Source organism: Antechinus flavipes, chromosome 2 (genome assembly GCF_016432865.1).
Source record: "Antechinus flavipes isolate AdamAnt ecotype Samford, QLD, Australia chromosome 2, AdamAnt_v2, whole genome shotgun sequence".
Classification (NCBI taxonomy): Eukaryota; Metazoa; Chordata; class Mammalia; order Dasyuromorphia; family Dasyuridae; genus Antechinus; species Antechinus flavipes.
This window is the reverse complement of record NC_067399.1, coordinates 178,876,702-178,901,744: the sequence shown is the minus strand read 5'-3', so window position 1 is coordinate 178,901,744 and position 25,043 is coordinate 178,876,702. Positions and strand designations below refer to the sequence as shown.

Below are 25,043 nucleotides of genomic sequence, written 5' to 3'. Positions count from 1 at the left end.
GTTTGATAAAATTTGCTTGTAAATATATCTAGTTTGGGGAATTTTTTTCTTAGGGAGCTCATTTATGACTTGTTCAGATATTTTTTCTAAGAAAGGATTGTTTAAGTATTCTATTTCTTTTTCTGTTAATCTGAGCAGTATATATTTTTTAAAGTATTCTATTTTTTAAGGAATTCTTTTCATCACTGAAATTTTGTTTTTCTTTTTGACTGTTTTTTTTAAGCTGTCATTTTCTTTGCTATTTTTTGTGCCTCATTAAGTAATCTATTATCTTTTTATTTATTTATTTATCTATTTATCTATCTATTTACTTATTTATTTTTGCTGGGGAAGTTGGGGTTAAGTGACTTGCCAGGGTCACACATCTAGGAGGCCATATTTGAACTCAGGTTCTCCTGATTTCAGGGCTGGTGCTCTAACCATTACATCACCTAGCTTCCCCAACCTATTATCTTTTGATCGTTTCCTCATTCATTTTCTCATAATTTTTCTTTTATCACTTTTATTTAATTTTTAAAATCATTTTTAGTTCTTTCTGGAATTTTTATTGGTCTTGTGTCAAATTCATTCTTTTTTTTACATTTTGCTTGTGCTATTTTGACATAATTTTCTTCTTCTGAGTTGGTGTCCTGATCTTTTCTGTCACCATAGTTGCTTTTTATGGTCAGATTCTTTTAATTTGTTTGCTCATTTTTCCATTCTTTTTTTCCTAACTTTGGAATTTATGTTAAAGTTTGATTTTCTTCCTAGGTGTGTATACAAGCAGCAGGGTGAGGAAAGGGCACTGTTTCAGGCTTTAGGCTTTTTTGCACTGCTGTTTTCAGGGTTGGTTCTGGGAATTTGTACATTTTTCAATGCTTCCAAGATGGGGAAGATAACGGGAGATGTGTGCTTACTGTTCCTGGGTGATCAAAAGCAATACTGCTCATCAGACTCTTTATTCTCTTGTACTGTTCTTCAGTACTGAAGGGACAGTAGGTGTTCTTATCTATCTGGAACCGTTATTCAGAAATGGGTGTAGCTATGAAGTTGCCAAATAGCATTAGGTCCTGTACGTAATTCTCTCACAGAGGTCCCACAAGATCTTGTTCTGACCAGATCACTTAATGGTCTCTGGTTTAAGATCTCCTGAAACTGATGCTGCTAATATTGCCACCATTAAGGTCTGCTGCTGGTGTTGCTGTCGTTTGGGGCTTCTGGTTGGAGCCCACTCCAATGTCACAGACTCTTGCTTTTGCCCCTCCAGAATCCAATTTAAGTCATTATTTTAAAGTTAGTTGGAGGGGAATGTTGGGAGACCTTGGCTGCTTTTGCTGCTCTGCCTTCTTGGTTGTACTCCACTAGAAGTCATAGTGTTATTATGATTTTGAAGCTCAAACCAACCCTGTGAAATTAGGTGTAATTATTTCCTCCATTTTGTAAATAAAGACACTGAGACTGATGGAATTTTAAGTGACTTGCTATTAAGTATCTGAGCAGGATTCAGACTTTGTTCTTCCTTACCCCAATTCCAATGTTCCATCCATTATGCTGCCTAGTTGCCTGGTAAATGATTTTATAACATACAACCTTTCAGATTTTAAAAACAATCCAATAAAATAAAAAATCTCAAGAAAACAAGACTTTACCAAATGTTGTTTAGAGGAAGCACACAAAGTAAAACAGATGGGGGAAATTTTATTATACATCAAGTAAATCCAAAAAAGCAATAGTTGTTGTCATGCTGTCAGACAAAAGAAAAAAGCAAACATTCAAAAGTTAAAAAGGGACAAAGAAGAAAACTAATTTTTTGGATAATTCTCAGATAAGCAAAAGATAAAATGTGGAACAAACAAATTTCTGGAGGAACTAGAGTTAAAAGATTTATGATTTCTAAATGGAATAGAAAACCAATTTACACATTTCTCTGCTTCATTAATGTGCCACAATTTACATTCCCCAGTCAATGGATTCATCAATTGCTGCTATATTTTGTATATATGAAGCCTTTTTTGTTTCTTAGTAACCGCATGACAATTTATGCCCAGCAATAGACTCTCTGCATCAGACGTTATAGACATTTTGGTCATCAGTTTTATTACATGGATTACTATACATTAATATATTTTTAAAGTTAAGGTCTTTCCTCTCTAATCACATAGTCAAAACCCACACTCAGGTCTTCATCACCTCTCACTTAGAACAATTGCAACAGTATTGCCACTGGGTCTTGAATCCTCAAGTCTCTCCCCTCTTTTGTCCATCTTACATTTAGCTATCAAAATGATTTTTCCTAAGGAGAAAATCTTCTTGTGTCAGTCCTCCCCTATTCTCTAAGCTCCAATAGTTCTCTACTAGTTCTCTAGGAATACATGTAAAGCCTTTTATTTGACATTTAAAGATAGGCCTCCCCTATTTTCCCAGTCTTTAGACTTTGCTCTTCTCTTTAAAATACACAATATGGCCACTAGCCTACTTTCTACTATCCCTAACATAAAATATGCCTTCTCCTATCTTTATCTTCCATTCCTGAAATGCTCTCCCACCCTCCTTCTACTTCTTCTGTACATATGTCAGAGAAATAATATGCTCTCTCAAACTCTCTTCCAAACTCCTATGTCTGTTGAAGGTATCATTCTTCTAGTATCCTAGGTACTTAAACTTAGCATTATCTTCTCCACTTACCTACCCAGATATTTTCATTTTTACCTCTACATTTCTTACATCTGACTTTTCTCTAATCTTATATTCACCTCCTTAGTAAGATCTTGTATCATATCTCACCTATATTATTGAGATATTCTCCTATTTAATCTTCTTACCTTAAGTTTCTCCTTACTTCAGTGTATTGTCCATGCTTTTGTCAAAATGATTTTCCTCAAATACTGATATGACCATGTCATTTCTGCTCAGTAAACACTTTTTTATTTAGTGTCTTATTGCCTCTAGAATAAAATATAAACTCCCTTTTTAACTTCTAAAACCACTTACTACATAAACTATCTTTCCCATCTCATTGTATGTCACTCTTCCTGCAGAATTCTGTAATCCTTCCAAACCAGCCTTCTCTGTATTCCTCAAACATGACACTCCCCTCTTCCTTCTCTGCCATTCTCCTTACTTTTATATTATAGCTCCCTTTCTTTCTTCTAGACCTATCTCAAGTATCATCTTCTATGTGAAGCTTTTCCTAAATCCCTCAATTGCTGATACCTTCACTCTCAAACTACCTGGTATTCAACTATTTTGTATTTGTATACATTTATTCTCTTTATGCTTATTCTGTAAATTCTTTTACATAACTGTATGTGTGTATATTTGTGTATGTGTATATATACATACATACATGCATACACACAAACGTGTGTATTTTTTTTCTTATACTATTGAGTAGGAATTGTTTCATTAATTGTATCTTTATCCCTAGCACCAAGCACAATTCATAAAACATAGTAGGTGCTTAATAAATTAATATTGGTTTCTGTGGCTTCCTTCAAGAGTTATTTCAACTCTCACTTTCTGTAACAAATCTTTCTTGATACCATTTTCTGCTATTACTTTATACTCTGAGTTTTTTTTTTTGTCTATTTCATATTCATATTATGTACCTTTTTTTACATGTACATTTTTTTTTTTTTTTTACCATTTTTGAGGACAGAGACTGTTTTTGCCTTTCTTTGTGTTTACAGAGTTTAGGATGCCTGAAACATAGTAAATGTTTAATAAATGCTTGTTTGTTGGAATCCTTACAAAGTGTTAAGTCATTAGAGTTGATAGAGACAATAATTATTTAATTTAGCATGGTTCAGTATGATTGATCTGATCCTACAAGGGGATGTTATGGGCCAGAACTTGAAACAAGGTACTAAGTGGAATTGAGAAGACAATGTTTAAATCTAGTTTAGCATTGATTTAATCCTACAACAAATAATGGTTTCCCAGTGATATAATGATTAGTGTGTACTCAGTGTACAGTATATAAGCAAGAAGCTCTCAGGGCCAAAGAGCACTCTGGGAGACACAGAAGCCCACTCTGGGAGGCGAAGATAGATTCATTCTATATTCCACCTTTATGCTGGCTAGAGACATTCAAAGAGAGCTAGGGGCTTAAGCTCAAGACTTTGAAGGACACAATAAAAGACTGGATTTTAATTCCTGGCTGCGTTTAAAGTGATTATTACACAGAACTGAAACTAAGGCTGCCTCCAGAGAACTTCACCTGAGACCCCTGCTCCCAGAGAGAACGTTTACATGTTATAAGAAAGAAGAAAACACCACACTTGTTGACTGAGTGATTTGTAGATTTCAAATATGCTGAAGATGACATGTATTATGTGTTTGTTATGATATACAGTGTATTATTGATTTGCTGATGTTTAATATCACTTTGTTAGTCTCACCCTTGTATTCTTGAACTAAGACAACTCCTTGTCTCCCACTTTGTAAATTATAGTGATAACAGCTTATGACTCTCTCTGGAGAGCTGCCTCGAGGTATGTAGGCACTTAGATTCATACATCTGTTATTTTATTTCTGTTTAATTTATGGAATAAAACAAGCATTTCCATAATAAAGTATAATAGAAAAAAAGATGATTGCACGTGGAAATGCTTATCTATTTTGTACAACTTGCTATTCCTTTTAAATATATAATAAAGCTATCATGTAAAAATTTCTTTTTTCTTCTTTTTCTTCTTTTTTTTCTTCCTTCTTTTTCTCCCACCCTAGAGGTGGCTACCATTAAATATATGTGTGTGTATATACAAATGTGTGTGTGTGTGTGTGTGTGTGTGTGTGTGTACTCATTTTATACACACTTTTATTTACAAGTTCTTTCTTTGCAGATAAGATTATCCTTTATAAGTCCTTTGTACTGTCAATAAAAAGTTATTTAAAAAAAAACCACTAAGTCGTTTTAAACAAATTAACAAGGGGGAAAATGTGTTTTGGAAAAAATTCCATTAGTATTTGGCGTTACCTATATAGAGTAATAAATTTTTCTGGCTTTAAAAAAAAAAGTCCTTTGTAGTAGTTTTGAGTATTTATAATAGTTAGAATCACTTAGTTGCTCAAAGTTATTCTTGGACTAATATTGCTAATATTGTATACAATATTCTCTTGGTTCTGCTTACTTCACTCTTCATTATTTTATGCAAGTGTTTCCATGTTTTTCTAGGATCATTGAACTCATTTTTTATAACATAGTAGTATTCTATCACACTCATATACTACAGCTTGTATAGTCATTCCTCAATTGAAGAACATCCCTATAATTTCCAGATCTTTGACACTACAAAGAACACATTTTAGAATATATAGCTTTTCTTTTTCCCCTAACTATCTTTGAAAACAGACCGAGTAGTGATATTGCTGTAAAGACAATAGACAGTTTAATAACTTCCAGACTACTCTCCAAAATGGTTGAATTTTACCAATAGTGAATTAATAGCCCAGTTTTTCCACATGCCCTCTGACATTTGTCACTTTTGCCTTCAATCATTTTAATTAATCTGGTAGTTATAAAATGATGTCACTGTTCCTTTTGCCAAATAACCATATGGAGTATATACAACCACCATATCTAATACTCAGATTCCCTTAAGTCCTCCTTGATCTATCTTTCATCATATATTTCTATTCCAACATTCCTCTGGAAGATTACTAATTAAGATCTTCTTTTCTTTTTCACACCCTACCACAAGGTCTTGGAGTACCACAGTTTTAGACTAAACTACCCCTCCTAATTCAACAAAGTCTCTATAATCTTACTAAATAAATAGCTCCCTCTCCCCACTTGTACCAGAGGGGTATGAGAGCCTCAGAATAAGGAAAATTAGACAAAGATTATGGCCTTATGAAACAGCCCATCATAGTTTCATAGCACAAACTTCATACTATTACTTAAGTTCCACTACTGTTTTAGGAACAGGTTTAGTAATTCCTAGGGAAGAGAATATAGATTCATGTACTAGACCACTCTCCCATCCTCTGCTTACTCAGTTATTAGGAGAAATTTTGTATTTGCTATCTTTAGTAAAGAGAATGTATGTGGTACAGTAATTGATTGAAGACTCAAGAAGACTTGGGTTCCACTCTTACCTCTGATACATAATAGCTGTATGATCCAAGATGAATCATTTAATCTCAAAGTATTCTAAGTAAAAAAAAAAAAAATTTTCCTCAGGAGTATTTTATTTTTCCAAATACACATAAAAATAGTTTTCAACATTGATTCATTTTTGTAAAATTTTGTTTTCTAAATTTACTCCCTCCATTATTTCCCCCTTTCCCAAGACAGCAAGTAATTTGATATAGGTAAAACTTGTTTTAAATTCTTTTAAACATATTTATTTGTCATGTTTCGTCTCCATAGTTCTCTTTCTGGATATGAATGGCATTTTCTATCCCAAGTTTATTGGAATTGTCGTGAATCACTTCATTGTTGAAAAGGGCCAAATCCATCAAAGTTGATCATTACATAATCTTGCTATTACTATGTATAATGTTCTCTTGCTTCTTCTCACTTCATTCACCATTAGTTCATGTAAATCTTTACAGGCTTTTCTGAAACCAGCCTTGTCGTCATTTCTTATAGAACAATAATCCATTATATTCATATACCATAGCTTATTCAGCCATTCTCCAATTAATGGGTATCTATTCAATTTTCAGTTCCTTGCCACTACAACAAAAGCTGCTACAAAAATTTTTGTATATGTGGTTCTTTGCCCTCTTTTTTGATCTATTTGGCATATAGATCCAGTAGTGACACTATTGGATCAAAAGGTATACATAGTATTATTGCCCTTTGGGCAGAGTTCCAAATTGCTCTCCAGAATAGTTGGTTCATTTCACAACTCCACCAACAATGTATGAGTGTCTCAGGTTTCCCACATCTCTTCCAACATTCATCATTATCTTTTCATGTCATTTTTCCAATCTGAGAGGTGTGTAGTGGTATCTCAGAATTGTCTGAGATATTATTTCATGTGAGTATAAATGGCTTTAATTTCTTCATCTGAAAATTGTCTGTTCATACCCTTTGATCTATGTAAATTTTTAATACTGTATATTGAAGAGAAGCTGTAATTCTTAATTGGCAGTGTAACTTCTTCATCAAGTATTTACCTACGCCAATGAAATTACGGATCCATTCCCTATCCTTTCCTTTTGTGTGAATGGCACAAATTGTCAACTCAGTATTGAGAAAGACCTCATTAGAAGCCTATGTGGATCTTCAAGAATCATCTATTTTGAATCTGATGTATAAATTAGCATTAAAAACTCAGGTAATATTTTTCTACATTTTCATTCAGACAACATTGATATCTGACATAATATTGATGTCTGACTTATTAATATCAATTTTATGGTAAGGATTAAGAAATCATAATATTTAAGAATGGTAAGGTATCACTACACACCTCTCAGAGTGGCTAAGATGACAGGAAAAGATAATAATGAATATTGGAGGGGATATGGGAAAACTGGGACACTGATACATTGTTGGTGGAATTGTGAATGGCTCCAATCATTCTGAAGAGTAATTTGGAATTATGCCCAAAGAGTTATCAAATTGTGTATACCCTTTGATCCAGCAGTGTTACTACTGGGCTTATATCCCAAAGAGATCTTTAAAAAGGGAAAAGGACCCATATGTGCAAAAATGTTTATGGCAGCCCTTTTTGTAGTGGCTAGAAACTGGAAATTGAATGGATGCCCATCAATTGGAGAATGGCTGAATAAATTGTGATATATGAATGTTATGGAATATTATTGTTCTATAAGAAATGACCAGCAGGATGAATACAGAGAATGAACTAATGTTAAGTGAAATGAGCAGAACCAGGAAATCATTATACACTTCAACAACAATACTATATGATCATCAAATCTGATGGATGTGGCTCTCTTCAACAATGAGAGGATCCAAATCAGTTCCAGCTGATCAGTAATGAAAAGAACCAGCTACACCCAGCAAACTATAGGAATTGAGTGTGGACCACAACATAATATTTCTACTCTGTTTTTGTTTGCTTGCCTTTTTATTTTTTCTCAGGTTATTTTTACATTTTTTTCTAAATCTGATTTTTCTTGTGCAACAAGATAACTATATCAATATGTATATATATATTGGATCTAACATATACTTTATAACATATTTAACATGTATTGGACTACCTGCCATCTAGGGGAGAGGGGAGGGGAAAGGAGAGGAAAAGGTAGAACAGAAGGTTTCGCAAGAGTCAATGATGAAAAATTACCCATGCATATGTTTTACAAATAAAAAACTATAATAAAAAAAAGAATGGTAAGGTATCTCAGGAACCATCTCATCCAACTCATATCCCAAAGGAATCCACACAATATGCCCAAAAAGTGTCATCCAACCTTTGTTTACCTATCTCCAATGAAGAGGAACATTTTGCCTATTTAAGTGGTCCATTCCACAGTGGGTCAATTCTAATTAGTAGGAAGTTTGAACTGACAAGAATCTTAATCTTGCCTTTTTATAACCTCCATCAATTACTTCTAATTCTTTCCTGGGGTACCAAATGGAACAAATGCACTCTCTCATAAGTAACGTCCCTTCAGATATTTGAAGATGGGTCTCATGTTATTTGTGAAGCTTTTCTTGAGAATGAATGTTTTTCAGTTCCTTCAATATATTTGCTACTGATGGGCCTAGGAACTCATCTATGCACCCATCATCCTTGGGTCAGCATGTCAACACTTTTTATCAACAAGCAGTGTGGGGGGAATTCTTAAAATATGCTTCTTGGCCAGGAGTAAAAGTCATCCTCCAAGAGAAACAATACTGGGCATATTTATATTTCATGATTTCTGCTGAATTCTCTGGAAATTACTTGGGAAGGAGAACTCCAGCAGAGCTTCCCAAAACTGTGGTTTATATGTGGTTCGGTTATGCATGTTGAAAAGTTAAAACTTTTAAACCAAATTCAGTTTTAGCCTCAATTGTTGTTTTCAAGAATGATGTTGGTAATTTCCATGTGTTTACATCAGTTTATGCTTCTAATGTTCAGTGTATTGTTTTCAGCAGAGGGAATAATTTGTGTTTCTTTCTACTTCATGAGTAAATTGGCAGCTACTCACAAATTCAAAACCCAAACCAGAGTTTATTTTCTGTTCATAAAGAGCAGGAAGTGACACAGCAGTATAAAAATAAATTAGTTTGACCAGGGTGGCACCTTTGGTATGTGTTTTTTCTATTTCTTAAATAAAAATTTAGCTTGGTCTTAGACAAACATGTTTAAAGGGAAAATGTTACAATTGTCAAATATTTGAATAGTGCCATTAGATACATTCTCTTTACATTATTTTTTCCTTTTGATTTTCTCATGTTTTAATACAATTATACTTTTAGTTTATTTATGGGAGACATGCTAACTTGAATTCATAGGCTTTTTCTGTGAAAATCCCCAATTTCTTAGGTAGCTACTGGAAGCATAGATAAGGGCATTCAAAGTAGGAGGTAATCTAGAGTTGTGAAAAGAGTATGGATTGGATTCAAAGTAGCTGAATTTAAATACCAACTGTGCTAAGTCCACCTTTGTGACATTAGATAATTGAGTTATCTCTTTAAATCTCACTTTGCTCATCTATGAAATGAGGTGACTTGACTAGATGATCTCTTCTGTTTTTAAATGGTTTCCTTTTTGCATTTTTATCCAAAATGCCTGGCATAGTGACCATTTAAAAAATGCCTGTTGATTGAATGCTTCCTTCTAGACTTTACCTACTGGGAAATCAGTTAAAAGTATATAGGACAGAGAATATGTTTTCTCCCACGCCTTTCCTAGTTTTTACTCCTTGTCCCTTTCTTTCTAGCCAAAGAGACATACACATATCTACCTCAAAATTATCTAAACTCATCCACCAAGCTATGCTGCTCCATGCATAGCTTTTTTTCCCCTATCCATTTTAAAATCTCTTATGTATTGTAGGTTTTTTCCCATCTATTTGATTATCCTTTTTTAACCTTCTGAAAAAAAGTCACTAGAGTCCCTAAACTTCCTTGAACTGTGACAATTTCCAAAGAAAGCAGACCTTAACTCCTATTCTTTTAGATTCTTTAAGCATTAGGTAGCCCAAATCCTTCTTAAAGCAAGTTCTTAGTGATTAAGAAATATTGTTTATACTGTATTCCTATTTTGATATAGTTGTGTCTCTGCTAAGGGATGTGTCTGTTTATGTGTCTGTTCTTCTGTTTTGTAGAACATGAGAACCAATAATTTTTCAAGTATGCCTTTCTTTTGGTCAGCATACTAGTTTTTCTCCTTTATTTTTCAATATTATTTTTTAAAACTATTTATTTATTTTAAATTTAAGTACAAAATAAGGGGAAAAAACATTGCCATATGCACAACAGAATATGAGAGGCTTGAATTTAGAAAAAAGAAAAAATCACTTAATAACTAAAAACCATATTCTATATTAGAAAAAAATTAAAAGGATGATCTGCAGTACAATGGATCCTATTCCTTTGAAAGTTCTGCCAGTTTAAGTGGTCTCTTTGAATAAATTGTCATTGAAGATTTGTTTAACTCCAGCCTGTTCAGGATATAAATACAATATTATTTTGTTATTTAAAAATTTGCCACTTAATAATTCTGAATCTTTTCCTTAACACATTTAGAGCAGTTTTATAATAGCTATATCATCACAGATATTCTTCAGAATTGAGTCCCCAACAGGTGTACTCATAGACAAGATACTAATTATCCCCAAGATAAGAGGTCTTTATAGTGAATTAAAAAATAGGGGAATTAGCATTTCCTCTGTAATAATAGCTTTAAGGTAATGACCTAATGTAAAGATTTAAAGTGTTAAGCTTAGTTAAAATAGAATTAATATATTTTTCTGGGTTTTCTTTTTTCAAGAAAATCTTTTATTTGGAGATCTTTATGAAAAACGTCTGGGTCTTTGAATGTCTTAAAGAAAAAAATAAAGAGTTGAGACAGTTATCATTATCAACACCAATAACACCATCATCATCATCATCAACTTTATTAATATTTATATCTCTTAAACATCCAGAATATAGAATTTTACTATAGCACAACATGAACATTTCCCCCTAAAACCTCTATTAAGCAAAATCATACCATAAAAGCCACAGTGTTTATAGAGGAAATGGGACTAGGGATTCAAAGACTCAAAGACTTCATCAATGATCCATCAAAAAAATAGGAGCCTAGAAATTGCATTATGCTCAAAGTGTTCCTTAACATATCAATCACATTGGAACAAATTCATGTTTTTGAAAAATTAATTGTAGCAGAACTGACTGCAGATTGTATGTTATAGATCATATAATTTCTAGCTTCAAATATTTTTTAAAACTTCATTCTGAATTAAGAGTTAAACTGTTGCTTTTGTATTTTAGTTCAGAAATAGTTTTTCTCAATGCCCATAATTGTACCTTTATGGTATTTACAAAATAAGTATTGAAAGCAAATAAGGTGATACTTAAAAAAGACTGCCAAATCCTACTATTGCCTCAATCCAATGAGAAGATGACCCTAAAGCCTGCTAGAGTGCAGGATTGTGACTATAAGTCCCAGTGTATCTATAGCTGCTGTTTTGTCACTGGGCTGTCATCATAGGACTTTGAGGTATATAAAAATGGTAAAAGGGTAGCGGTGATGTATTTTGACTTGAACACAAATTGAATTTAAGTTGTCAGAGTTGTCATCGGAATCCAATGGCAAGAAAAAAGTCATGAGAACTGGTGATGGCTCAGGTGCAGTGAATGACTTTGCATCTTTGTTGTCTAACCATTTCTAGGCCCTCCACAGCTCCTGCTTCAGCTGCCTTCATGGATTTTGGGACATATTGTTCCCAACCACACATTCCACAGGTATAGACACCTTCCCAATTCACCGATGGGGCTGAGGCCTCTCAATTATCCTCAACCTGCCAAAATGATTGACCAGGGTATGGATCTCTCTCACATGTGAACTGGTCAAATGAATGAAGAATTCACACAAATACTTGGAGTTGGGTACAGAAATACATTTTATTCACCAAGGAAATAGTGTAAGAGAAAAAGAAGGATTTAGAGGGTGAGTAGATTAAAGGAGGGATTGTTGTTTATTTCAATCAGAAATATTCCACTCTATTTCACCCCATTTGGGATTTTCTTGGCAAAAATACTGAAGTGAGTTTGCTATTTTTTTTCTTCAGCAAATAATAACAAATAATAAAACTGAGGAAATAGGTTTAAATGATCAGTAAGTGTCTGAAGCCAAATTTGAACTCAGGTCTACATGACTTCATATTCAGTGCTCTACTGCACCACTTAGCTGCCCCAAATGAGTTATTAATCCTGACCAAAAAAAACCCAAAGAACCATGAAGTGTGTACAAAATTAGTTATAGATCTTTTTTTTTTTGAAGTGGCAAAGAATGGGGATCTAAAGTGGAACCCATAATATGGTAAGTGGCTGAATAATTTATAGTATCTAAATGAGATGAAATACATATACTTACTGAAAGAAATTATTAAAACCCTTTTTTCTGCAGACAGCTCTTTTGTTTTGCCCTTTGCTCCCTGAGAATAAATATCTTTATTATGTTTTTTCTACCTCTGCTCTCATAAAGACCAGATTTCAGCTACTGACACAACCTTTATCTGCAGTAGTACTAAAAAAAAAATCATCAGAAATTCAAATAGATGAGAACCTTAGCATCTAAGCAGCTTTAGGTCCTTAACCTCTCTTGTTCATAGATGTGTCTGTCAAACTAGTACCCTTCAAGAGATATTGACATAACATATTCAGTAGAGCTGGAGCAGCTACTATGGCAGTGATTGGCTCTAAAGCTGAATTCAGAACTGTATTTTTAAGTCTCTTTATTGGTTATTCCAGAAATTCCTCTCTGAAGTAATAGCTCTTCTCCTTTGCTTTGCCTAACTGTCCCTTTGTTAAAAAAAAAAAAAAATGCTAGGGCTCTGATGCCTGATGGTACCTTTCCTATGAAAGGTGGCAGGGAGGGAGAAAGAAAAAGAGAAAGAAATGATGCATGTTTCAAAGAAATTTAGAAAGCTCTATTGAAATAGTTACGTAAACTTATTGCAGATTGAAATGATGAACAGAATCAGAACAATAATTTATTAATTCAATAATACAGTAAGGACAAACAACTTTGAAAAAATTAGGAACTCTGAATGGTGGGATAGCTGACCAACATTCCAGAGGACTAATGATGAACTATCCACCTCCCAATAGAGAGGCAAAGGATTCAGAGGACAGAATAAGATATATTTGTTTTGAATATGACCAATGTGATAATGTGTTTTATTTGATTATAAAAGTTTGTAATGAGGGTTTTAGTTTTCCTTCATTCCTAATAGGAGATGGATTTGGTATGAGGGGGAGATAAGGTGGGTTTTTACCAAGTGAAAAAAATAATTTAAAAATAAAATGACCACAACTTAGTTGTTAAGGTTTTGGAATGTTTAGACAATCATTTAAGGAGGTTTCTCAGGATTGCTGTTTTAATTTTTTACCTAACTGCACTTTGAAACCTTAACATCCTGCAAGATCACATCAGCCCTGAAAATCACACATTCTCAGTTCCTCTTGCCTTTTGGACCTCTCTTTCCCTCTGGTTGGAGATGATGCAGGGTGACCAGTGGAGCACTCCTCCCACATCCTCCACTTAAGAAGAGCACACTTTGCTGCGCTTTGTCATTAAAGGCTTAATATGATCTTTGGCTGTATTAAAAGAAAGCATGGTGTCCAAAACAAGGAAAAATAGAGGAAAATAGAGCTTTTGTTTTTGCCTTGGGCAGACTACATTTGGAATGATAATACAACCTCCATTCTCGTGTCCATAGCCTAGCAAAGAAACTACAAACAACTAGTAGAAGTGAAAATAGAGACCTTACCCTTCTATCATGAATTTTTCTGGTTTCTTTTATATTTCAGGCTGTAGCATACACATATAACTATTTGCTGGAGCAGGGGAAGGAGCATCACAATTTTTCTTAAGGGGATGTATGACATCCCAGTCAGTTGCACTCCTCTGTATCTCAACATGCCCAACCTTTCTCTGCCCTCCCCTCCCCCTACCCCAACACACACACACACACACACACACACACACACACACACACACACTCCCTGCTTTTTTGAGTGTTGTTTTCCTCTCATTTGATTGGGAGCTCCTTGGGGACAAGGATTACCTTTTTCCTTTGAATCCTCATACCTTAGCACAGTGTCTGGTACATAGTCTGCATCCAAGGCCATCTCTAGTCATCTATATTTCACCATCAGATCCAGATGGCTCTGGGCAAAGTAAAGCAGGTGACCTTGCCGAGCCCTTCCTCACTCAAATCCAGTTCATTTGCATGTCATGACATCCCTGATGTCATGGTCCTCTTCAAGAATGATGGACAAACAATAGCAGGTACATAGTAGATACATAGAAAATATTTATTGACTGAGAAGGAAGTTTATTTTTTAAGTGCCACTATGTGCCAAACACTGTGGTAATTGTTTTACAAACATTATGTCATTTAAATCTCCCAGCAAACTTTTGAAGGAGTTCTATTATATACTCATTTTATAGTTGAGGAAACTAAGGCAGAGATTGTTACTTGTCCTCTGATACATGGTAAGTGTTTAAGGTTATGGGTTTTTTTTCCCCTTTTTGCTGACTTCAAACCCAATTCTTTATCCAATGTGCTATCCAGAAGTTAAACCCCAATTAGACTCTTTGAGGAAACAATATAATTAGTGTCTCAGAGCAGAATCCAATTTGGCTAATAGGCAGTGGTTAGTAAAAATAAAAGTATATTCTATTTCATGGCATTTAGGTGCAAAAAAAAGATCTGCAAATGGTAGAAATTACTGGCAAAAGAAGTTTTTTTCAAAAAATCTTTATTAGGAGCAAAATCATACTGATTCTAAAAGGTGAACTCATATCTCTTGGGGAAGTAGACAAAATAATCCTAATCTAGAATTATCAGTGTCTTGCTAATTCATTTCCTTTTTTGACAAGTCATCAGAGGGCTAAAAAGATGAATGTTATGTTATGTATTTAGATTTCTTCAAAGTAGTTATCAGAAGCTCTAGTACTCTCCTTATGGGTAAGATGGTCTGTTTTTGCTAGGTAATAGACCCATGTGTAACTTTTTTAATTTCCCTGAGAAGTCATAAATAAAGGGTTTAATTTCAAATTGGAAGACTCTCCCTAGATGTGCCTCAAGGGTCTGTGTGTGGCCTGCTATTGATCATACTTTTTTATCAGTGGGTTCAATAAAGACACAGGTGATAAGGTTATTAAATTTTCAAATGACTAAACTGAGAGAGATAACTTACATCTTACATGACAACAAAAGGAACTAGAAATATATCAGGATAGAACCATGGGCCAAAACTAATAAGATGAAATATAATAGGCATAAATTTAAAGTTCTATTCTTAGGTTCAGATAAATCAACTTCACAGGATAGCATGGGGGAGGCATCACTGCACTGCAGTTTGGAATAATAGCAGAACTTTGTCATTAAAGGCTTAATATGATCTTTGGCTGTATTAAAAGAAAGCATGGCGTCCAAAACAAGGAAAAATAGAGGAAAATAGAGCTTTTGTTTTTGCCTTGGGCAGACTACATTTGGAATGATAATACAACCTCCATTCTCGTGTCCATAGCCTAGCAAAGAAACTACAAACAACTAGTAGAAGTGAAAATAGAGACCTTACCCTTCTATCATGAATTTTTCTGGTTTCTTTTATATTTCAGGCTGTAGCATACACATATAACTATTTGCTGGAGCAGGGGAAGGAGCATCACAATTTTTCTTAAGGGGATGTATGAAAAGAGGTCTGTTCAATTAATATCTTTCTTTGAATGACTTAAAAATTTTTTTCCAATTTTCTAACAATGCTAGCTATTATTAGCAATTATTATGATAAGAAAACAATAATTGTATTTTTTCTAGAATTTTCTTAAACTAAAAATAGCTCTATGCCAGCTATCTGATAATGGCCACCATGATTAGAGAGGCAATAAATTTAATTTTTTCCCCTTAATCACCTAATTACCAAAATTTGGTCTTTTATTGTTTTCTTTCATGGTGGCCATCATTAGATATATGACATAAAGTTCTGTTTTTATTTTTAAAACATTCTAGAAAAAAATACAGTTAGGGCTTCTGATGATGATAATTACTAATAATTACCTAAACTTATGTAAATCTTAATGTATGCTAGGCATTGTGCTAAGAGCTTTACAATTACTATCTCTTTTGATCTACACAACCCTGGGAGATTAAGTGCTGTTATTATCCTCATTTTATACATGAAAAAACTGAAGCAAATGCCTAGAACCACTAACTTTCTTAGGTTGGATTTGAACTCCAGGCCTAGCTGTGTATCCATTGCATCACCTAGCTGTCACTCCAGGCTATCACTCATAAAATAAGAACTTATTAAAAAGAAACATTAAAAATTGTTCAGATTTTATTTTGTTTAAGTACCTAAAGTTTGAGGAAAGATTAACAAATTGAATGTGGTATCATTGGCTGTCCCCTTTTGAAAAATAATAGACTGTTTGATAAGTTCATTTAAGATTTTTATTGTTAACAAAAATTCCTTTCTCCCCGACCTTCCCATTAATGTGAAGAGTACTGCCATCCTTCTTAGTCATCGGGGTTTATAACCAATAGTGTCATCTTTGACTCCTCAGTCACACTCATCCCACATATATAATATGTTGGAATATTCTTCATTTCTGCCTTTACGTCATCTCTCCTTTATATCACCTCTCCATTCACAACCATTATCCTGGTACAAGCCTACCTCTCTCACTTGGATTATTGTAACAATCTTCTAATTGGCTTTCTTGACTTGAAATTATTTGTCTTTCTAGGATGTTTTACATTCAGCTGTCACAGTGATTTTCCTAAGGCAGAAGTCTATCTCATTCCCCATACTCTGTAATATCCAGTGGCTCCCTATTACTTCAAAGTCATATGTAAATTTCTCTCATTTCTTCCTACCCTTCTAATCCTTTTATACTTTACTACACTCCTCTTACAATTATTAAAATGTCTCATTTCTTAGAATGTGAATTCCTTGAGAACAAAGAGGACATTTTTGCCTTTACTCCAATGAATAAATATTGTAGTGCCTGGCATACAATAAGTGCTTAATAAATACTTATTGACTGACTGATTAGCTTGGTCAAAAATATCATACCATCATAGAATTTAGAGTTGGATATGATTTTTAAAATAATATAGATGAACAAATAGGTATAGAGAAAGTAGTTACTTTGCCTGGGGTTACAGGAATGATGAGTAACAAAGCTAAATTCTCTCCCAAATACTTTGCCTGCAAAGCTTAAGTTCTTTTTACTGAGAACTTAAAGTACTATTTGGTTCTAGCAAGAGAAATTGGGATACTTTATTCAGAATTTTTCACTTTTTGACAAATTCTTAATAAGAACTATCATTGTTATTGCACTTTACACATGAAATACATGTATTTTATTGTTCACCTGTTTTATATAATATATAAGTTGTCCCAAAAGTCTTAGTGTAGTTTTAAGCTACTAAAGCTTACGGTTTTTGGAATACCTTTTATAATAAGAGTGAATCCTCATACCAGGAATCGTTATTTTGCATAGGTGGGGAAGAGACCTTAGAGCCCATCTTGTTCAACCTATTCCTATACAGGAATCTTCTCTACAGCATTACCAGCAAGTTATCTGTAACCTCACATCATATTTTCACTTCTACTTTTTCTCATTACACTTTTGGATAGTCCTAGTTGTAAGGAAAGTGTTTATTGTTTTAAAATATCACATATAAATATATAATATAATATAATAAAAATCTTTCTGTATTTGAGCCTACTTCTGCCTTCTTGAGCCAAGCAGAACAATTCTATTTCTCCTTCTATAAGGGAGCTCCTCATATACTTTTCTCATCTGTAACATGGGAGCATTGATACTTGCATTGCCCATCTCAAAGACTTATTGTGAGGAAAGTGCTACACACATATCTTTGCACTGAATATTTCCCATTCCTAGAATGATCTCTTCATATTTGTTCCTCTTGGGGAGGTAGGGAAGAGAGAATCATGACAGGTTAACAGGGAGAGTTTTGGGGGAGAAGATCCTAAGTTCAGATTTGGTTTTAAAATATTTCTGGAATATCTAGTATGATATTGGCAATTGGAGGTGAGGGATTGAAGTTCAGAGAGATTGGGGATTTATATAGTTATAGTTAATATAAATATGTAGATTTTTAGATATATGTAAGATATTTTATAGATATAGAGATGTAATATCTATGTGTACTTTGGTTCTTGGAATGTAATTACATGTCATATTAAGTTGTAATTACAATAATCTAACACTTTTAAAATTCTGTATATTGATAAAAATTATTATTATGGGTTATTATCCTGAATATGGTGACTAACATATCACATTAAGTACAGCATTGGTTATGTATATCTGAATTTGGATTTTTTTCCCCCTTAATATAGATAATTAGGTTTCTGTTGTTTAGTCATTTAAGTTGTGTCTAAATTTTTGTGACTTCATAGGGGTTTTCTTGGCAAAGATATTGCACTGCTTTGCCTTTTCCTTTTCTAACTCATTTTACAGATGAGGAAACTGAAGCAAACAGGATTAAGTGACTTGTCCAGGATTACAAAACTAATAAGTGTCTGAGGCTAGATTTGAATTTAGAAAAATGAATTTTCCTGACTCTAGTCAGGAATTCTATCTGCTACATAACTGCCACTCAAAATTAGATAGATGCCATTAATTGTATTTTAAATATAGAGAAATCTTTTACCTGTTCAATCACTTCTTTTTTTTTTACTGATCTATCATCTATATCACAGTCTCTAATTGTTAATAAACCCAGGTTTCTCATTTATCTTTACTTTTTTCTCATTCAGTGGTTTTATCAGTTCCATGAATTAATAATTATCATCTTCATGATGATGACTCCTAGATCTATATATCTATTTCTGCTGCTCCAGATCCAGTTCCATAGATATTTTATCTCAGATTCAACATGTTTAAAATAGAAGTCAATATCCTTTCTCCCAAAACTGTCCCTTCTTCTAGACCTTTTTCTGTATGGCATCACTTTCCTTTCAATCAACCAAGTTTTGAGTTTCAGTGTCATCCTTGACTTTTCAATCTAATAAATCTCATATCTTCAAACACTTGCTGGATCTTGTTATTTTTTATCTCCACAATATTTCTTCTCTTAGCTGCTCTGCTCTCCATTTAGAGTCTCTTCCCTCACTTAAGTCATCATTGACTCTCATTTAGACTAGCATATAGCTTTCTAACTAGTCTCCATTTCTCAAATCTTACCTTATTCTGATCTGTCATCTATATAGCTGCCAAAGTGATTTTCTCAAAGCATTTCTAAACATATCATTACTGTACTCATTTAGCTCCAGTGGTTTACTATAACTTTTGTGGTCAAATATAAGCGCCTTTTTGGAACTTAAAGTACTTTGTACCCCAATCTCATTCTTCCTTTCCAGGTTTGTTACATATTAGTCTACACATTCGAGATTCTAGCCAACTTGGCCTTGATGTTCCTCTTACAACTTCTGTTATATAACTTTGCAGTGACTTCCCTCCAAAATTGCTCCCCTTCCTTATTCACCCCTTTTCAAGTCCTTGTTTCTTTCAAAACTTCACTCAAGTACCACTTTCAGCATGCGGTTTTCCCTGATCTCCTTAGCTGTTAGTATCCTCCTTAACTAGGTCACCTTTTATCTGGTTCTAATGCATTTTATATGTACCTATTTATTTACTTGCTTTATTCCCAATAAACATCATAATCTTTTAGGATGGGATATTTCTTGTTTGTCTTTATGTTCCTTAGCACCTGGAATAGTGTTTAAATACAATAGGCATTTAAGTGCTAATTGATTTTTTTTTTTTTTTTTTTTTTTAGTTTGCACTATGCAGAACATTGTGTGAGGTACTTTTGAGATTTTTTTTTTTTGAAATATCATAAATGGAAAGGATCACAAACTTAAATCTAGAAAGGATTTTAGAGACCATCAAGTCCAATATCTTTGTTTTTAGCAAAGAGGAAACTGAGGAACAGGAAGATGAGGAAGTTGTCCAGTATCAAAGATTTCTTCAAGTTGTTTATAATATTTTGTTTCAATATACATAAAGTGAAAAATAAGACTACAAACAGTTCTCTTTTTATTTCTTTTTCTTTTCTTTTTTTTTTTTTGCTGGGTAATCCTTCCTCATTTAAAATGAAAATGATTATTGGAGAATGTATGAGCTTAATAATAAGGCAATTATGTAACAAATAAAAAGCAATTATTTCACTTCATCAAGAATGTTAACCATATGGTATGACAGCAAAAGTAGTAAAACTATCACTTTAATTTTATAATATTATGTTGGCATCATATAAAGGTTAAAGAAGTATGCTGTATATGTGTAGAATATATATATATACATATATTAGTTCATTAATTCATTGGCTACTGAACACTAACCTTTGTATTTCTGTGTTTTCTGATTCTAGAAATCTTATTGTCCCCATTTGCAACAGTCTTCTCAAATTAAAGATGGTTATCTAAGGAAAATGCCCAAACCAACATAACAGTAATTTTTCGTACAGATGAATTGGATTTGGATTTGGATTATCAAGGAAATTAGGAAACTTGATATTAACACAAATTATCTTCAGTAGTTTTGCATTTCAAGCTTTAACTTTAAATGCCCTATAATATTTTTTTTAACATTTAGAAAGGGCATAAATACAGAAGACACAAATTATCTTTCAGAAGTTGTTTAGCTTCACTACATATTTTAATATGGACTACATTTGAACCCAAATGCTATACCAATCATGAGACCCATTCCCTTTTCTATTTGGCACGCTCTGTAAGATTGCTTTTTCCATTTTGGCCCATATCAGAAATAAAATAAGATTTGAGATTTTCTGTTTCTTTTTATTAGCAACTTAAATAAGCTTCTGAAAAGACATACATTGTCATAATATATGTGAAAATAGTAATTCACATTGAGCTTTTTTTTAATATAACTACTTTATTGGTTCCTTATATGCTTAAGATACCAAATATAAAAATATCACAGAACAGAAACTAAATGTAAAAAACACAATACCATCGTATTTCCTATTCTCTATATTTCAACGAGTAGCTTAAATACTTGTTTTATAGGAACTCAAGCCATTGCACCCTAGAACATTGTAACACTCTATTTATGTATTATAAATACAAGCCTGGTTATGACTAGGTACTATATGTCTTTATGCAAATTGAAACTTTATGCATACATATATTTAATATTTCTAAAGATATATACACACATATATATGGATAAATAGGAACATGTGTTTATACATACATGCCTGTTCTTCCCTGTCTACCTCTCTTTTCTCCTACTCTGAATCCTTGGCCTTCTGAAATAGTTTATATTATTGGCTTCCCCATGTTCTTCTTACTCTTTAACCTCTCAATTTCTGTTCTGCTGTTTTTCTTTCCTAATACTTTTTTTTTCCTCATCCAACCTCCTGTATCATAAACTGTTCTCTGTAGTTTTCTCTTTGTTTCTATTTTTCTTCTTTTCAGAATCATCCACAACATTGACTTCATTTGTCAGCTGTATTTGGATGATAATCTTATCTACCTGTCTAGCCTGGGTCTCTTTTTTGAACTCTAGCCCCATGCTTTCAGATGTCTGTAGAAACTAAATTCAGCTGGATATTCAGACAGCACCTTATTAAGCTTAATTTATCACAAATTAAACCCACTTTCCCCCAGAAACCTGCCTCTCCTACCAAGTTTGCAATTTCTGTTAAGAGTTTTTTTCTAATTAACCAAGTAAGAAACATCAGAGCCATTTCATTTTCTTCTCTCTTTCTCAATTCTATCCCACTCCACCCTTCATATTCTCGCAACTGTCAAGGCCTACCTCTAGAATATTTGCTTGTTTGTCCCTTCACTTTACTCACATTGCTACCATTCTAGTCCAGGACCTCATTTACCCTTGCTTGGACTTTTTGGGATATAGCTTCCTAATGGATCTTCCTCCCTCCAAACCATCTTCCATTCCCATCAATCAGCTTTGGCTAACAAAAATTTTTTCCTGATAAGTAGATCAAATTACTTCTCTTCTTTAAAAATAAAAATAACACTAGCTACTCTTTATTTCAGAGGATAAGATGCAATTTTCATAATCTTATAGCATACCAAAATCTTGTTTCAGCTCATTTTTCAGTCTTGAAAATCATTGACTTTAATTAAAAATTTATTGGATTGAATTCTACTCTACTAAACTGCTTTGAAAATGTTCTGATTTCAATAAAACTTTAACATTTTTAAATAATCTTGGCCTTATAATTTTGATTTTCTGTATTAGACCCATAAGAATGGTACTTTGCCTCTTATGAATTAAATGTTAGAATGCTGCAGCAAAGAGAAAAACTTAAAAGATTACAGAAACATGTAAAATACATATCTAAGTAAATATGTATGCTGTGTATTCAGATTTCTAAAGCCTGATCACTCTCTCCCATAATTTAAAATTAAATCCATGTACTAAATTATTTATAAAATAGCTTTCTCAATTTCATTTGCAAAATCTGCAGTTTAGTTTATAAAGATGTCTTCAGTTTATCAGAGTATCTCTTTTGCCTTTTGGACATTTCAATTAATTGTGTAGGCTGTTTCATGCTTTTCAGTATCCTCTTATAGTTTCTTAGACATTTTAAAAATTTCTCTGTAATGAATTTTAATCCAGTTTTGATTTGTTCTGCCTCATTTCTCTAAGGCAATTATACATCAGCCATTTTCAGAAGACTTTTAAAAATAGAATATCATTATAAATATTTAATTTTCCTCTTCCAAGGTAGTCTTCTAATTCTTTGAGATTTTCTTATCTTTTCCATATACACATATACATACATACATACACAGATACATATATAATTATGTCTCTCCCTCTGATCCTTTTCCATTCAGTACTGTTTTATCTTTATTTATCAAATAAAGACAAATCTGACATTTAAAGCCCACTTGTTATTTGAACTCATCTTAACCATTTTCCAGCTTTTAGTTTTTTTTTTTTTTTGGTAATGTATATAAGCAAATTCCTTTGCTCATGGTAATCATTCATCATATTTTGTTTTTTAGCCCTATCAATTGAGAGGCAGTATGATGTAATGGAAAGAGCCCTGTATTTGGAATTAGCATCCTGGGCTCAAACTTCAGTTTTCCTATGTAATATCAATATGATTTTTGGACCAGTTCATATAATTTTTTTGCACCTTAGTTTTCTTACCTATGGTCTTATGATCTTCCCATAGCCTTGCCTATATAGATTTTCTTATTCAGCCAATTTGAGCTATTCTTCAAATATATCTTATATTTCCTTAACCAAATCCTTTGTTCATACCATTTCCTCTGCCTTTAAAGTCCTTACCACAAGTCACCAATTCTGTTGTACACATCCATGAACACTTAATTCAAATTTCACCATCTCTATGAAGCTTTTTTTGTTCTCTCCAACTTTAATTGATGACATAAAAATTCCCAAAATTCTTATAAAATTTTGAAATTAAATCTTTGACTATTCCCTTAAGATATTTCTCTCATTAGATATTTTCCCTTCTCCTTCTCCTTCCCTTTCCCTTTTCACAAAGTAGGAAATTACATGTCCTAAGTTCTATTTTTCTAAAGCCATGCCCTTTTTAGACTTGCTCTGACCTTGGGGATTTAGTGTCATCTTAGCAGAAAATGATCTAAATATTATCTTATTATTAAGATTCCCACAGATTATCAAAAGATAATATTCATATCATATCTAATACAATAACATGGACAGTAATAATCATGAGGTGATGAGATGGAGGTAAAAAAGTCATTCTGATAATCTTTCTGCATCCAGAAAAATATATGAGGGAACTGAATGTAAATCAAGACATGCAATGTTCATTTCTTTTTTCTGGGTTTTTTTTTTTTAATCTCTCCCATGGTTTTTCCTTTTTGCTCTGATTTTTCTCTCCCAACATGATTCATAAAGCAATGTGTATTAAAAATAAAATTATTACAATAAAAAAAGAAAAAATCTTCAGAAATCTTAAAGATCAATTAACAAATATTTAAAGACAATGCTCTAACCCTCTAATGTCAAAAATAATTTTAAAGGAGGTTTTAGAAAAATGGAGAGTGGAATTCCGAGGTCCTTGGCTTAAAGAAGACTGAATAGGAGGAAAAGCGGGATGCAAGTAAAGCCCTGTGGCCTACTAGTTGTACTCTTTCCTTGTTTAATTATCTTTTTGTTTGATTATATAGTATCTGTCCAATTAGACTTTTAGCTCCTTAAGAGCTGGGAGCACGCCTTATTCCTTATTGTGTACCCACTTAGGTTTCTACTTATATAGGCACACTATGCATATTTGTTCACTGATTAACTTTACTGAGACTTGAGCATGGTCAGAATTCTAGGAATACTGACATTACTTACTTCAAGTATGACATAATTAAAAGAGAACTATATGTAACATCAAGAAAAATCAGGGTTAGAATATATCCTTATTTGGATGACTGTGTATAGGTGGTATATAGTTAAGTATTTTATAAATGTTGTATATCATATGCCATATTTTATTTATGTATTCTAGTATCATGATCAGATCTTTCTTTTTTAAAGCCACATCAATGATTCAAGCTGGTTAAGTACATATCTTGAATACATAGTAGACAAACATAAAAGGTTCATGTGAAAAATTGAAAGTTTTAATATACATGACTCTAACCTTGATAACTTTTAGAATGGAATAATTAAGAATCATTCATTGAAAAAACTGAAAATATCTAGTCCACCCCATGTGTAGAAACCATGGAAAACACTTGGATTCATTGAAAAAAAAGAAAGAAAATATATTGTAGCTCTTCTGTAAGTTGTACCAATGTAATTTAATTCTGCCAAATTAACTGTGATTAGAATGATACATTTAGTGAAAATAAAAGAAAATATTTGTTTTCAGGGTGTGTAGACCGT

The 25,043-nt window shown here is 32.9% G+C and overlaps 1 protein-coding gene across 2 annotated transcripts in view; it reads left to right on the top strand.

The window, feature by feature from the left end:
- MCPH1 (microcephalin 1) overlaps nucleotides 1-25,043 on the top strand; it is a 332,832-nt gene that overhangs the window by 134,925 nt on the left and 172,864 nt on the right. The window lies entirely within an intron of this gene.